The 16,400-nt window shown below is 38.7% G+C and overlaps 1 protein-coding gene across 1 annotated transcript in view; it reads left to right on the forward strand.

Moving 5' to 3' along the window:
- CCDC148 (coiled-coil domain containing 148) overlaps positions 1–16,400 on the forward strand; it is a 260,873-nt gene that overhangs the window by 164,788 nt on the left and 79,685 nt on the right. The window lies entirely within an intron of this gene.

Raw genomic sequence — 16,400 nt, forward strand, 5'->3', positions numbered from 1 at the left:
TTGAGTCATAGGCTGTTAGGTGATAATGGTAATATTTCAGAAGCATGTCTTCACTTTTAAAATTATTGTCATGATAAAATCAAAAGATAAAGTCTTTCCATAAACTATCCCTAGGAGCTATTGTAAGAAACAAAATTACTGTGCTAGGTGAACCTTAAAGCGCCCGATATGTAATATTGGTCCCAGTGTTCCCCTTTCACTAGACGTGGCTCTTTGGGTGGCTTGGAGAACATAAAAACTACTCTGCATCACAGCATTTTAAGATGTTTTGTTGCTGCCTGGTGTCTGGTGTTCTATGGGATCAAAGCAAGGATAGTTTCAGCCTCACTCTCAAAACAGAGATTTCAACCAAGGCTCACATAAAAAGGAGACCTAGTCCTTCCTTAGTCTAGCATGTCACAATTCTCTCCCAGTGTGACCAGTTCCTAATCTATCATTGAAGCTCCCCACATTGTAGAGCTGAGGGATGGAGCATGATCAGGAAGTCAGAGTAACTTCACCAGCCATGGTCCACCAGCCCTGTGACCTTCTGCCTTACCTCAGAGATGTTTCTGGGGAGGAAGCTATCATTTTGTGATCTCATAGCCTCAAGTGACATCATATCAGTAAATATCGATAGACTCAGCCTTCCATAAAAGCTTGGCATGTAGGTGGTCTCCCTTGTCCTCAGGTAATGTGGCAAATACTCAGAATTATATTCATCCCACAGGTAACCAGGGAAGAGGAGAAACAGTTCTAAAATAAAAGAAGGTAGGCTATCATAGAATGTAGGCTAGAGGGCTAGAACACTGCTTCTCAGAAGATTCGAGAAGCTCTGTGCTTAGGAGGGAATCCAGAGTACCTTCTCAATTCAGATCAAGGCTATTCTCTCAGTGTGGGAGTCTGTGGGTTCTTATGAGAACAATTTATCATGAAATCTCTTTCCCAGTGTTTCTTAATCTAATAATATGCTGATCTAAAGAGCTACGAGTGGCAGGGGATGGGGGGAAGGTAGACACAGAAGAATGATAAAAAAAAATAATAATTCCCAGACTATAAAATCTACTTCTTCAGTATTGTTGGGATATAAAGGGGCCAATGGATAATGGCCAATGGGCCTGTGACAGGCAGGCTCCTAAGATGGTCCCAGAGATTTCCTGCCCTCCTGGAATACATATCCTAATCACCAGGACAATAAATGCTGCAGGTTAGGTTATATTATATGGCACAACCTTGAGAAAGGAAAATGACCTGGATGGAGATCAGAGTTTGAAAGTACAGAGTTTTCTTTGGTCACAAGAGGGGTCGGCAGGGATTTGAAGCATGAAAAGGACATGACTCAGCATTTTGGCTTGAAGATTGAGGGGGTCACATGGCAAGGAATGTGGGTGGACTCTAGGAGCCAAGAGTGGCCCTGGCTGACAGCCAGAAGGGAAATGGGAACCTGTAACCTATAGTCCTACAGCTATAAGGAACTGAATTCTGCCAAAAACAAGAATGAGCTTGAAAGCATATTTTTCTCGGGTCTCCTAGGTGGTTCAGTCGGTTAAGTGTCAGACTCTTAATTTTGGCTCAGGCATTATCTCATGGTTTGTGAGTTGGAGCCCTGCATTAGGCTCCATGCTGACAGTGCAGATTCTGTTTGGGATTCTCTCTCCCCTTCTCTCTGCCCATCCCCCACTCACACACGTGCTCTCTCACTCTTTCTCTCTCTCAAAAAACAAAAACATTGGGGCGCCTGGGTGACTCAGTCGGTTAATTGTCTGACTTCGGCTCAGGTCATGATCTCCCAGTTTGTGGGTTCAAGCTCCGTGTCGGGCCCTGTACTGACAGCTCAGGGCCTAGAGACTGCTTCAGATTCTGTGTCTCCCTCTCTCTCTGCCCCTCCCATGCTCATGCTCTGTCTGTCTGTCTCTCTCTAAAAAAATAAACATTAAAAAAATTTAAAAAAGCAAGCAAGCAAGCAAGAAAATATTTTTCTCTAAAGCTCTCAGATTAAAACTCAGTTTTGTCTACACCTTGATTTCAGTCTTAGGATGTCATGGGCAGAGAGCCCAGCCACAACATACTGGATTTCTGACTTACAGGAGTCTGAGCTCATAAGTGAGTGTTGTTTTAAGCTGCAAAATTGGTAGTTATTTGTTACACAACAATTTAAGAAAACTAGTACAGTTTTTGGTATTTAGAAGTGAATTGTTGCTATAACAAATACCTAAAAATGTGAAAGTAGCTTTGGAGTTGGCAAGTGGGAGGAAGCAGGAAGAATTTTGAAGAACATGATAGAAAAAAAGACAGGAATGCCTTGAACTGACTTAGTAGAAATGTGAATGTTAAAGATGTGGCTGGTGAGTCTCAGAAGGAAGTGATGAACATACTATTGAAAGCTGGAGAAAGGAGGATCACTGTTATGTGGTGGCAGGAATTAATTCCGTGCTGCAGTTAGTTAGAAAACATTCCTGAGTAATGAACTTCATAGGTGATGAGCTAAGAAGATTTCCGAAGTGTTGAAGATGTCACCTGGGGTTTTTTGCTACTTATAGTAAAAAGGAGAGATTTGATGGTTTGGGAAATTCTCAACCTATCTAAATGGCAAAAGACTCTAGAGTTCAGAGATTATTGCTGTCATCATGCCATAGAGAAAAGGCTGAAAGTATGAATATACAACCCTTTGTTATAGCCTCGAAAAGATCACAGGGACAGAGTATTCAGTCATATAAAAGACCCTTCCAAGAGATTAAGGGTGTTTCTCATAGATCTTCTCAAACTAGAGAGCCTCTGGGAAGTTTAAGGGCAATTTCTCTCAGCCACCTCAAAGGAAAACCAAGGAAGAGAAAGGATTATCTCGAAAAGACCTGTCGGTGTGTGGCTTTTGTCTAATGGAGTGAATCCCCATAAAATCTGCAAAAGCTCACTTGTTTCTTGAGAAAATCTTATCAGAAACACTTCCAGCTTGTACTGAAACGGACAGAGTGAGTATGGAATGAAAGGAGCTCATAGACCTCCTAAAATTCTAGTGGCAGGAAGCAGAAACTTGGAATTCCTAACACTTCTGCCGCTGGACCAAAGCCACTTACCTAGGGTCAGGAAAAGCTTCTCTTCACTTCTCACCATGTTATACATAGAGTAGTTGTATCAGCTCCCAGTAGTAAATATTGATGGTAAGATTGTGTATAAACTCAAAGGGGCCACTAAAGGTCCAATAGGACAATCATTCATCCATTTATTTATTCATTTGTTCAGTAAGTATGTACCAAGCATCTTTAATATGACACACATTATACCCAGTCCCTCATGCAATTATAAGATGTCACCCCACTCAAACAGAAATTGCCCCCTTTCTGGTATCTTTTTAAAGGGATATGTTTACCTGCCCCACCACAAAGATAATATGTGATTCTTGGTTAGGTCAGTAGAAGCTTTTACTACTAATAAAGAAGGGCTTATTTTAGCTCCAAACTTAATGAGTGTAACAAAAGGGTTAATAGAACAAAATTAAAAATACAAAATGGAGTGAACTATATATAATTTACAATTAGTTAAATTAAGCATGACTACATATAGTAAATTAAATATATATGCATATATACACAGTATTTACAAATGGGTATATTTGTGTATCCACCCCCCCCCAACACACACACACAATTATAGTGTGACTTTCCTGTCTTTCTCAGTGGGTAGTGATAGCTGAAGGAGATCAGGACAGTGCCTTTGCCCTCATTCATGCCTAGACCTCCTCTTCTATTATTTCCTGGTCCTGTATCATCAAACCGTACTGTGGGCATCTATCCTCATGTGATGGCCCGTGCTACTCTGAATGCTTCCTAGTGTGCATTCTCTTATGCCAATGAAACTTATTAGTTTTGCTACAGTTGATCAAGGTCCAGGCCTTCGCATATGAACTTTTTGCCCTGACTGACTCTAGTAAGGTTCATCAACTATCCATTAATTTTTCTTTGTGTTTGGGTCTTTAATTGCTCCCGTATACGTTTGCATACTGCACAATACAGAACTGTCCTATGCAATTTCTTTCAAGTGCCTGTGACTGATTATCTTTCATTTCCAGTGAATGCTCTGCTATTGCAGAGGGAGGGGGATATAGATTTTGAGGATTTAGGTAGTGGAAAAAAGGACCTTTAAGATCAGAGCACTGCCTGGAAAACATCCCCTGACAGAGACGCCTCTGAGATGGCACCTTGTAGTCTAGATCCTCTGTTTCTTCCAGGTCCTTTTGTCTCATGCTGCTCCTTCTCAACCTTGATGAAAGGAGTGGTGTGTGTGTGTGAGAGAGAGATTGTGATCTAAATGGATCCCACTTAGACTAAAATGACTTAAGATATAAATATTGTAAATTTATGTAATATATCACTGAGGACTGACTGAGTTGTGAACATACAAAACAAACAAACAAACAAACCAACCAACCCCGCAGCATTCGGTAACATAGTAATGCAATGACATTCAGTTGATTTAAAATGGGCTTACAGCACTCTTTACATTTTCATAAAATGGAGACTATGAAATATAAAAACTCATTGATGCCTTGGACCTTGAAATATGTCTTTGAAATTCTCTGAACTCCAGTTTGATCTCTGCTGTAACTACACCCACCTAAATCTCTCACTGCAAACATCTACTTTTCAAAGGAACCACCTGCCACTAAAGCCAAACTATCCCCAGCTGGTTGAGTCCCAATCTGTTGAATTACTTCCCACCCTCAGTTTTGTGGTTCTCTCAATTACTAACTCCTAGAAGTGTGAAGTTTCAGTAAAAGTTTGAGGGGGTGTTTGTCTTTTAATTATTGTTTCTTTTATTTGGGAATCTGATGAACATGGGAACTATCAAACCTAATGAGTAAATTAACTATTAGGATATTATAATTAAAAGGAGAAGATAGTTATATTTTATGTAAAAATGACTCCAAATAAACTGGGGTCAGAGTTTATTTTCTGAAATTTTAATATTAGTCCTCTGTTTTTTTTATATGAAATTTATTGTCAAATTGGTTTCCATACAACACCCAGTGCTCATCCCAACAGGTGCCCTCCTCAATGCCCATCACCCACTTTCCTCTCCCTCCACCCTAATATTAGTCCTCTGAATAATATTGTTTAAGTAAAGAAAGTAATGTAATATGGGAGGTTTGATTTTCCAAAAGAAGTCAAGGATTATATAATTTAAAAATATTCATAACATTCCTTATTTTGTTATTAAAATTTAGAAATGAACATTAATGTAAGCTTATTAATTAATGGATTCTAACATTCTAATATGAGACTGAATATAGAGTCAACTCTCAGTATGAATCAACAGGTGGCATAAAGATAGGATGGTGGTCTAAGAACCTCAATTTTCTAGTGTCAACTGTCTTTTAAAAGTGAAAATTTCTAGGTGATGTCACCAGGATGGTGTCCTAGGTTGTTTCTGACTTCATTCCCTCTCAGAAAAGGAACAACTGACTTCTATTCCAGAACAAGACAGCACTGGGAGAATCCTAGAACATGGGGGTGAGGCTGAAACAGCCCCTTGCACCAGAAACCATGACAGACTGCATTAGAGGGGTAAGAGAAGAGGCTACACGTTGACACTGCATTGCCTCTCCCCCTATGACAGTGCAGCACCACACAGGTCTCCCTTGAGCCTCCAGTTTGTCTTGTGGAAGAAGGCCAGGGGGAGACAACCAGCCTCTCCCAGCATTGTGGGTCATTTTGTGGGAGCCCCTCCTCTGATCTCATACAACACGGATTGCAGGGAATCATCAGGGGCCCAGCCACTAGGCATCTGTGATGGAGAAGGTGTGTGTGTGTGTGTGGAGGAGGGATGGGCTTGCAGCAACCAGCACACAGGTCTTGGCAGACTGAGTTCATATCTGCAGTGTCCACATTGTAATCCCAACCAGCAGTTTTACTCATCTGTAATACCAAACTGGGGGGTGCAGATCTGTCTAATTTGGATCCTCAAATAAGGAGTTTTGCCAGTCCTAGAGCCTGGTCTGTTTATGCCCAGTCAGGGTGCTGAGTCACAGCCTCACCCTGTGGAAAGTGTCTCCTAGTCCCATTTGACCAGATGGGATTATAACAACTTCTGGAAGCTGTGTGGTCCACTGGCACTGAGAGGTGGGTGGAAAGAGCTGATAGCCCCCAGAGCAAAGCCAGTACAGAGCATGGAGCTTCCTGGGCTATGCACAGACATGGGGATTAATTTATAGACAAGTCTGAGGGTAACTACTGGACAGTCAGAACTAGAGGGCCTGTTTGGGCATTTGAGCGCCGCCTGGAGTATCCCCTCCTTCTCACATTCAAGCAAGGGTGCTGAGACATAGCCCTACCTACTATGGAGAGTGTTTTCCAGCCTCATCTGCCCAGAAGGACTGGTGAAAACACCTGAGAGCTGTGTGGCCCAGTGGTATTTGAGTTGAGAGAAGGGCAGCAGAGCTGATAGTTCACAGAACAAAGGCAGTAGCTAGGGAAACTGGGGTGGGGGTTGGCTTCGGTTAAGAAAACAAACAGAGATTTAGAACTGCTTCTCTCACTGTGCCAGGGAAGGGAATTTAATTTGTAGCCCTGCTTATCACTGAATATAACCTTCAGCCTGTCCAACCAGGGAACTTAACCAGAGCATATAAGAAGCTGCATAGATGATTCAACAGCCCTACATGCAATGGCACCTGAACAGAGAGCACAGCCTGTGGCTTCCCTCATCTGCAGAGCAAACTGGTTGTCTCACTTGACCAGGGAATTCAATGCACAACCAAGCCTCATTTGGTTTCCCAAACAATAAGCTATACAGGCCCTGGGCCCTGTCCTACTGCCCTGCCAGTGCAAGGAGGCTAACTCATAGCTTCATCTATTACTGAATATGTACCCAGTCCTAACCATCTAGTAAGCCTGGCCAGAAAATTCAGACAACCATGGAGCCATCCTACAGCCACACTTGTATAGGGAACCAAGCCAGTAGTCCTATTTAAATGTTCTCAGCCAATTACAACCCCCCGCCCCAATCCCTGTCCTCAGAGCTTGAACAATTCCCTCACACAAAAATAGCCCATAATATCAAACCCCACCTTCCCAAAGGCATAACTAGCAAACAGACTCAGAAACCCAAACTGAGCTGACTGGTGAAGAACTATCTCTGCCAAAGCAAACCTGTATAGTCTGCAACAGGAGCCCCATTACTAAAATGCATAAAAACCAACATAGGGAATCAGGGATTATGAAAAATCGGGTAAATATGACACCACCAAAAGAAACCAATAAAACTCTAAAGATAGGGAGATCTATGAACTCTCAGAAAAGAAATTCAGAATAACTCTCTTAAGGAAGTTTAGTGAAGTACAAGAAAACACAGACAACAAAACAAAATTAGGAAAACGGTACATTAACAAGGATATAGCAACCATCAAAAACAAATAAATAAGCAAACAAACAAGCAAACAAAAAACCCACCCAAACCCAAACAAACAGAAATCCTAGAGTTGAAAATATAGCAACTGAATTGAAGAATTCAACAGAGAGTTTCAGAAGTAGACTCAACTATTCAGAAGAAAGATTCAGCAACTGAGAGTGTAGGACATTGAAAATTACCTAGAGGAGAAAAAGAAAAAAATGAAAAAGAGTATTAGAATATAAGGAGAAAAAGAAGTAACAGTGTAGAATGTATTAATTCTATCGAAGTCATCAGTTTAAAATAGGATGTTATAAGTTTAATATATTTTATGTAAACCTCATTGTAACCACAAAGGAAAATCTTGTAGTAATGACACAAAAGAATGTAAAAAAGAAATCAAAGAATATCAATGCCAAAATATAGCAAAACTCAAAAAAATAAGGGTAAGAAACAAGGAACAATGGATCTACAAAATAACCAGAAAACTATTAACAAAATGGCCATCAATAGTAAGTTCTTACCTATCAAATATTTACTTTAAATTTAACAGATTAAACTCTCTAATCAAAAGATATATAATGACTGAGTGGATTTAACAAAAAAACAAAAACCCAGACCCAACAATATGCTGCCTACAAGAGACTCACTTCAGCTTTAAAGAGACACATAGACTGAGTGAAGGGGTGGATAGAAACATTTCAAGCAAATGGTAACCAAAGCCAATCAGCCAAGCAACAACAACAACAACAACAACAACAAAAGATCAAAAACAAAAAAAACCCAAAGTAGCTATACTCATATCTGATAAAATAGACTTTAAGCTAAAAACAATAAAAATAGACAAAGGTTATTATATAATGATAAAGTGTTCAAGACATCAAGATGATATAACAACTGTAAAAATGTAAATATTTACATGCCCAACATTGGAGCACCTAAATATGTAAAGCAAAAACTAATAAAGCTAAAAGGGGAAATAAACAGTAATGCAATAATAGTTGGGGACTTTAATACTCCACTCTAAACAATAAGTAGATTTCCAAGCAAAATCAATAAGGAAACAGTGGATTTGCACAATACTATAGGACAAATGGACCTAGCAGACATATACAAAACATTCTATTCAACAGCAGAATACACATTCTTCTAAGAGCACATGGAACATTTTCTAAGATTGATCTTAAGTTAGGCCACAAAACAAGTTTTAGCAAATATAAGAAAGTCAAATATTAATAAAATGAAAGAAAAGGATTGTATGATCATCTCAATAGATGCATGAAAAGCATTCAGCAAAATTCAACATACATTCATGATAAAAACTCTTAAATCAGGCAAAGAAAGAACGTATCTCAATATAATAAAGGCCATATGTTGGGATCTGTGCTGAGCATGGAGTCTTCTTGGGATTCTCTCTCGCCCTCTCTTTCTGCCTCTCCCTCACTTATGCTGTCTTCAGAATAAAAAAAGGTTTTTTTAAAAAGGGGGCACCTGTGTGGCTCAGTTGATTAAGCGTCCAATTCTTGATTTTGGCTCAGGTCATGATCTCATGGTCGTGAGATCGAGTCCCACATCAGCTTCTACACTGAGCATGGAGCCTGCTTGGGATTCTCTCTCTCCTTCTCTCTCTGTCTCTCCCCCACTCACACTATCTCTCTCTTAAAATAAATAAATAAACATTAAAAAAAAGAGACAAGCCCATAGCTAACATCATACTCGATGGTGAAAGGATGACAGCTTTTTCTGTAACATCAGGAACAACAAGGACTCCCATTCTTGCAATTCTATTCAGCATAGTACTAGAGGTCCTAGGTAGAGCAATCAGGCAATGAAAGTGGAGAGAAGAGAAGGGAAGGGAAGGGAAGAGAAGAAGGAGGGAAGGGTGTCAGGATTGTAAAGGAAGAAGTAATAGTGTCTCCATTTGCAGACAACATAATTTTATATATAGAAAATCCCAGAGAATCAGCCAAAAAGTGTTAGATCTAATCATTGATTTTAGTAAAGTTGCAGGATACAAAATTAATACAAAAATTAATAGCATTTCTATACAGTAAAAATTAAAATTTTAAAAACGAAGAAATCAATCCCATTTACAGCAGCATCAAAAGCATCAAAAACTATAAAGTACTGAAGAACAAATATAACTGGGATCCCCTGTATGGCTCAGTCAGTTAAGTGCCCGACTTTAGCTCAGGTCATAATTTCATGATTCATGAGTTTGAGTCCCACATCAGGGTTTCGGATCCTGTGTCCCCCTGTCTCTCTGCCCCTCCCCTGCTTGACCTTTCTCCCTGTCTCTCTAAAAATAAATAAATAAACTTAAAAAATAGAACAAATTTAGTTAAAGAGGTGAAATCTCTTCATACTAAAAATTACAAGACACTGATGAAATATATTGATGAAGACACAAATAAATGGAAACTTATTTTGTGTTCATGGGTTGTAAGAAGTAATGTTGTTGATATGTACTGAAAGCCATCTACAAAGTCACTATCACTATCAAGAGTCTAATGGCATTTTTTACAGAAGTAGAAAAAACACTCTTAAAATGTATATGGATCCACAAAAACCTTGAAGAGCCAAAGAAATCCTGAGAAAGAACAAAGAAAGAGGTATATAATACTTCTTGATTTCAAGCTATGCTATAAAGCTACAGTCATAAAAACAGTATGATACTGGCATAAAAACAGACAAATAGACTAATGGAACATAATAGAAAGTCCAGAAATAAACTGAACCCTCAATGGTCAACTAATACTTGAGAAGAGAGCCAAGAATTCTCAATGGAGAAAAGACAGTCTCCTCATTAAATGTAGCTGGGATAATTGGATATGCACATGTAAAAGAAAGAAATTGGAACCATATCTTATACCACTCAACAAAATTAACTCAAAATGGATTAAAGACTTAAATATAAGATCTGAAACCATGAAACTCCTAGAAGGAAACGTAGGAACAAAGCTCCTTGACATGGGTCTTAGTAATGATTTTTCAGTGTGATACCTGAAGCTCAAAGCAACAAAATAAAAGATAAACAAGTGGGACTACATCTAACTAAAAAGCTTCTGCAATCAAAAGAAACAACCAACAAAGTGGGAAGACAACCTAAGTAATGGGAAAAAATATTTGCAAACCATACATTTGATGAGGGGTTAATATCCAAAATATATACAGAACTCATACAACTTAACAACAAAAACAAAACAACCCAATTTTAAAAATGGACAATTTTAAAGGATCTGAATAGACATTTCTCCAAAGAAGACATATAAAGGCCACAGGCACATGAAAAGATGCTCAATCACTAATCATTAGGGAAATACAAATTAAAACCACAATGCGATATCACCTAATGCTCATTAGAATTGCTATCATCAAAAAGATAAGAAATAACAAACACTAGTGTAGATGTGGAGAAAAGGGAATCCTTGCGCACTGGTAAGATTATGGATTGGTGCAGCCACTATGGAAAACAGTATGGAGGATCCTCAAAAAAATAAAAAAATAGAACTATCATATAATCCAGCAATTTCATTTTTGGGAATATATCCAAAGGTATCATAAACACTAACTCAAAAAAATATCTGGACCCTCATGTTCAAAGCAACATTACTTATAATAGTCAAGACATGGAAACAACCTAAGTATCCATCAATGGATGAATGAATAAAGAAGTCGTGGTATATATACACATAATGGAATATTATTCAGCCATTAAAAATGAGGAAATGTACCATTTGCAAGAATATAGATGGACTTTGAATGCATTATGCTAAGTGACATAAGACAGATAAAGTGAAATCATATGCTAAGTGTAGTCACAGAAAGTAATTATACTAAGAGAAGTCAGACAGAGAAAGACAAATACTATATGATCTCACTTATATGTGGAATATTAAAAAAAACAAACTCTGAAAAAGAGCTCAGACTTCTCACAAGAGAGGGGGTGGCAGGAGGGGAAATTGGAGGAAGGCAGTCAAAAGGTACAAATTTTCAGTTATAAGATAAATACGTAACAGAGATTTAATGTACAACATGGTGACCATAGCTAACAGTGCTGTATAGGAAAGTTGTTAAGAGAGTAAATTAGAGAGAGAGAGAGAGAGTGACACAGAGTGTGAGTGGGGGAGGGGCAGAGAGTGAGGGAAACACAGAATCCGAAGCAGGCTCCAGGCTCTGAGCTGTCAACACAGAGCCCAACGTGGGGCTTGAACCCACAAACTGAGATCATGATCTGATCTGAAGTCAGACACTCAACCAACTGAGTCACCCAGGTGCCCCTGTCAGGACACAGTTTTAGGAAAAAGTCAGATGGAGGGGGGGAAAAGCAGCCTGGGTCATCAAAAGCCAGATAAATGATTCTCTGTAAGAGATTTTCCAATAGATAGTTAAAAAAAAAATTTGTTTTAATTAACTCAAGGTATCAATTTTTTTTACAGTTTCTATGTCTTGGTTATTCATGGTAATTTGATTTAATTAACAGACATCTGTATAGTGCTTGCTATCCCAATTTCTCTGCCACTACCATTTCTCTCTTCTCTTCTACATCTTTCCTATTAACCTACAAATATGCCATTATGACTTCTATTTTAAAAAACTACTCTTCCTTTACCCCACACACCCTCCCTTAGAAACTGTACCATTCTATGGCCTACACACTGTTTCCAGCTTCTTTCCACTCATTCTCTCTTGAGCTATTTTGGCCCTCCACTCCAGCCAAGCTGTGCTTGCCAAGGTCATCATTGATCTTCATGTTGTTAATTTCAGGAGTCAGTTCTCAGTCCTTACTTTACTTGAACTATTAAAAGGAAGTGATCACTCCCTCCTCCTTGGATATTGGGCTTCCAACTTAATACTTGGCTTGTAGGAGGCCATTTTCTCTTTGCTCTTTTATCTCACTTCATTCTTTTACCTCACTGATTTCTCTTTCTCAATAAATTTGGATGAATCCTCCTCACCATTCTGACTTCTAGGCCTTGGAGTGTCCCAGGGACTCAGTCCTAAGTATATATACTTCTTGGGTGATCTCAATCAATGCAAAATTACTTATATGTCATTTATATGCTGACAAATAACAACATCTCTGGTCTAGACCTCTCTCCTGAACTCCAAATTTACACATCCCACTGCCTCAAATCTAGTATGTCCAAAATGTATTCTTGTTTTTCTCTCCAGACTTACTCCTTCCTCAGTTTACCTTTTCTCAAAAAATGGGAACCTATGCACCCAGTGCTTGGGCCAAAAGCCTTGGTATTATCTTTGTTATTTTTCCCTGCACACCTCATACTGATAAATTGTCATAAATAGAAGGCTCTATCTTCAGTCAGAGCTGTTATTTTTTTAAAATATTTTTTAAAGTTTATTTATTTTTGAAAGACAGAGACAGAGTATGAGTGGGGGAGGGAGCAGTCAGCGAAGGAGACACAGAATCTGAAGCAGGCTCCAGGCTCTGAGCTGTCAGCACAGAGCCTGACTCAGGGCTTGAACTCATGAACTGTGAGATCATGACCTGAGCTGGAGTTGGACGCTTAACCAACTGAGCTACCCAGGTGCCCCTCAATCAGAGCTATTATAATAATCTCTGAATCTCTGAATGTCTCTGCTCCCTCCTTTTCTATTCCCACACTATTTCTTTTGTCTATTTTCCACACAGCAGTCAGAGATGTTTCTAAAATTCACGTCAGATTATGTTAGTCCCTGCACTACACTCTATATCTCTTAGATCTCATATTCTGCCACTTTCCCCCTCACTCATCCTGTGGCAGCCATATCAGTCCACTTCCTCCCCTTCCAACACCCTGGCACATGACCTCTTAGGGTGTTGCATTGGCTGTTTCCTCTGCCTGGAATACTACTCCCCCAGATGTCTGCACAACTCACTGTCTTGCTTCATTCAGGCTTTCACTCCAATGTCATCTTAGAGAGAATGTCCATCCTTGATCACCAAACTTAAAATAACATTCTTCTTCCCTGTTACTCTGTCCATTTATTCTATTTCATGTTTTTTCAGCACTTATCCCACCTGATACATATCTATTTATTTGTTCACTGTCTTCTCTTTTTCTTCTAGGATGTAAGCCCCATAAAAAAGAGGGGTTTGTCTATTTTCATTGTTTTACCTGCAGTGCCTGGCATAAGGCATGCAATAAATACTGCTTGAATGAATGAATGTAATGAACGAGCAGGATACCACTGAACCTTCATGGTGAGGTGGAGAGGAAAACATGCCAAAGTAGGAGGCCCCAACAAGGTGGGGTGACCTTGGGCAACTTACACAGGCTCTGTTGGATTTTGCCTCCTCAATTGTAAAATGAGGTGTTTGGATTAAATGATTGCTAAAATCACCTCAGCTCTAAGAAGTTATGATTGAATGACTCTGAGGTTTGATTACTTTTCACTTTTTACTCTCTGTGACACCTCAGGCTGTGAAATACAACATCCTCAGTATATATACTCCCTTCCTAATGAATAGTGAAAAGAGAGAAATTAAACAAGATTACAGACAAATCCATTTTAGCAATATCAACATATGACATGATCATTATGTAATATTTCAGTGCCCATACTGAAAATAGACTTTACTTCTAAGGAAGACATGACAGTTATTTTTTAATCCACCTGGCATTTCATTAAGAGGGAGATAACTAATGTGTTTACCTCAGAATACTTTCTTGGCTCATCATTGTTCTAAGGACATAAGACTACATCAGAGCAGAAATTGCTATTGGCAATTCAAGTAGGCAGCTCTGCCATGGAAAAATACTCATGTGAGTGACTAAAGTGAACACTACCTAAAAAGATATTTCATTTCATTTATGTATTTATGCATATAGACATCACCTACTTCCAAGAAAGTTATAATAAGAAACATTAATACTATTGTGCTGGACATCCTCCCCTTGGATTGTATCTACTCTCCATTCTTTTCTGTGGCCCAGGGAGTTGTGTTACATGGCTCCCTTGACCCCTGGATTCTGGTTGGATTCAGTCAAAATGGAACACTAGAGATCAGTTTAGGAAGGAGACTGAGGTTGGGAGAATTGACCCCCCTGTTCCTACCCCTGCAGAGTTGTGTTGACCACTGTGTCCTCCACCAAAGTTCTCAGCTCCTATCGGGTGGCCCTCCCCACATAGCTGTCTTTGACTGGTCAATGGGTGGTAAAGCAGCCCGGCTATTGCATGATGTCTTGTGATTATCCTGAATTCCAACCCTCCTTTGTCAATTGTCCTCTTATTATATTCTTCTTGATTTATTCTAATTTTGAGTGTGCCATCTGTTTCCTATTAAGAATCATTAAAATAGAAAATTAGTAAGAGAATGTAAGACAAAAAATTAAGAGGATGGGAATATAGTTATGTCAGCAAACCAAGACTAAAATGGGGTGCTGTAATTGAACATGGTTAAAGTTAAAAGGAAGCATTTAGCTCTTATTTGCTAATAATAGACAACATCCTAGCACATCAGGAGCTGACAGCATGTACCGGGGGGAGGGAGGCAAACCATCCAGTGGATAGCATTTTTAGTAGAACTGCTTTACAGAAGAATCTAAATCAGTCCTCATATATATTGCATCAACCTTTATAAGGCTTATGGTATAAAATTAAATTATAGTCCTGTGAACCTTTCTCTAGAAAGTGAAAGTGATGCTGCACACAAGGTGATAAAAAGTGAAAATATTATATAAAGGTATATACAATGTTCTTGTCATCTGACTTGGCATAGAAATAGTTTGGAAACTTCAGGAATGAATAATAGTCATGTCCTTATAAATATTGATTTTTTTTCTGGTCAAACCTTCAAAAAACATACTTTTGTAACTATAAAGTATTTATGTCCATTGTAGATAGTTTGGAAAATACAAACAAGCACACAAAATGTAATAAAAGTCACCCCAAGTCCTAAACTAGTATGAAAAGAAAATTATTAACAATATCCATATATCCTTTTTCTATATACATGAGGAATTTAACTTACCTAGAATCATACTGCACATATTATTTTTAACCTATTTTAACATGTATTAGTATATCTTGTATATCTTGTTTTTCTACCACATGATTTTTAGTGTTTGCATAGTGTTTCATTATGTGAAATATTGCATTTAACTGTTTTTTAAAGTTTGTTTGTTTATTTATTTATTGCAAGATGGGGAGTGCATACGTGCATGCAAGCAGGGGAGGGGCAGAGAGAGAGAGAGAGAGAGAGGGAGATAGAGAATCCTAAGCAGGCTCTGAGTTGTCAGCACAGAGCCTGATGCAGGGCTTGATCTCATGAACCATGAGATCATAACCTAGGCTGAAATCAAGAGTTGGACACTTAACCAACTGAGCCACCCAGGAGTCCTCTATTTAACCAATTTCTTATTTTGCACTGTTATATTATATGTAACTTTTCACATTTTTAAGGCTGTAATGAACATACCTATACCTGAATCTTTGCATATGTCCCTGCTTATTAATTCTCAAGCTTTGTTTCTTAATTCTTAAGGCTTTTGCCAGTGATTTTATTTGTTATTCAGGAAGAGTATAACAATCTACCCTCTTACCAGTGGTGGATGTACTTGTTTACCAGGTTGGAGATTGGTGGCAAAATGTTCAAGTGTAAGACACTGATAAGTAGCTGAAATACAAATAGTCTGAAATGCGGACTGAAAGGAGTTCTATTCAAATAATCTGGCAGGATGGTGGCAAATTTGACTTTGTATTGTGATTTCTTACCCATGTAGAGAGTTTTCAAATATTTGCATAAAGAATGTCATGTAAAGTAATTCTCTTGGGGCCAAATTTTTATTCAGAAGCTCCAGCAGATCCTGAGTTGAAGCCCACAGAGATCTCTATGCCACAAGTATAGAAGAGATGAATGTTGGCTAAAAAGTTTTGAGGCCAGAGGTGACAAAGTGTCCATCTTTAGGAAAAAAAGTCTTTAATCTGATTCATAGACAATCTGATTTAAAGACATACTATGCCTTCAGGCTCTTTTGAGATTAAATGCACCTCCATCCCACACATGACTGAGTAGACTACTGACTGTTTATTGT

Source organism: Panthera uncia, assembly GCF_023721935.1.
Source record: "Panthera uncia isolate 11264 chromosome C1 unlocalized genomic scaffold, Puncia_PCG_1.0 HiC_scaffold_3, whole genome shotgun sequence".
Taxonomy (NCBI): Eukaryota; Metazoa; Chordata; class Mammalia; order Carnivora; family Felidae; genus Panthera; species Panthera uncia.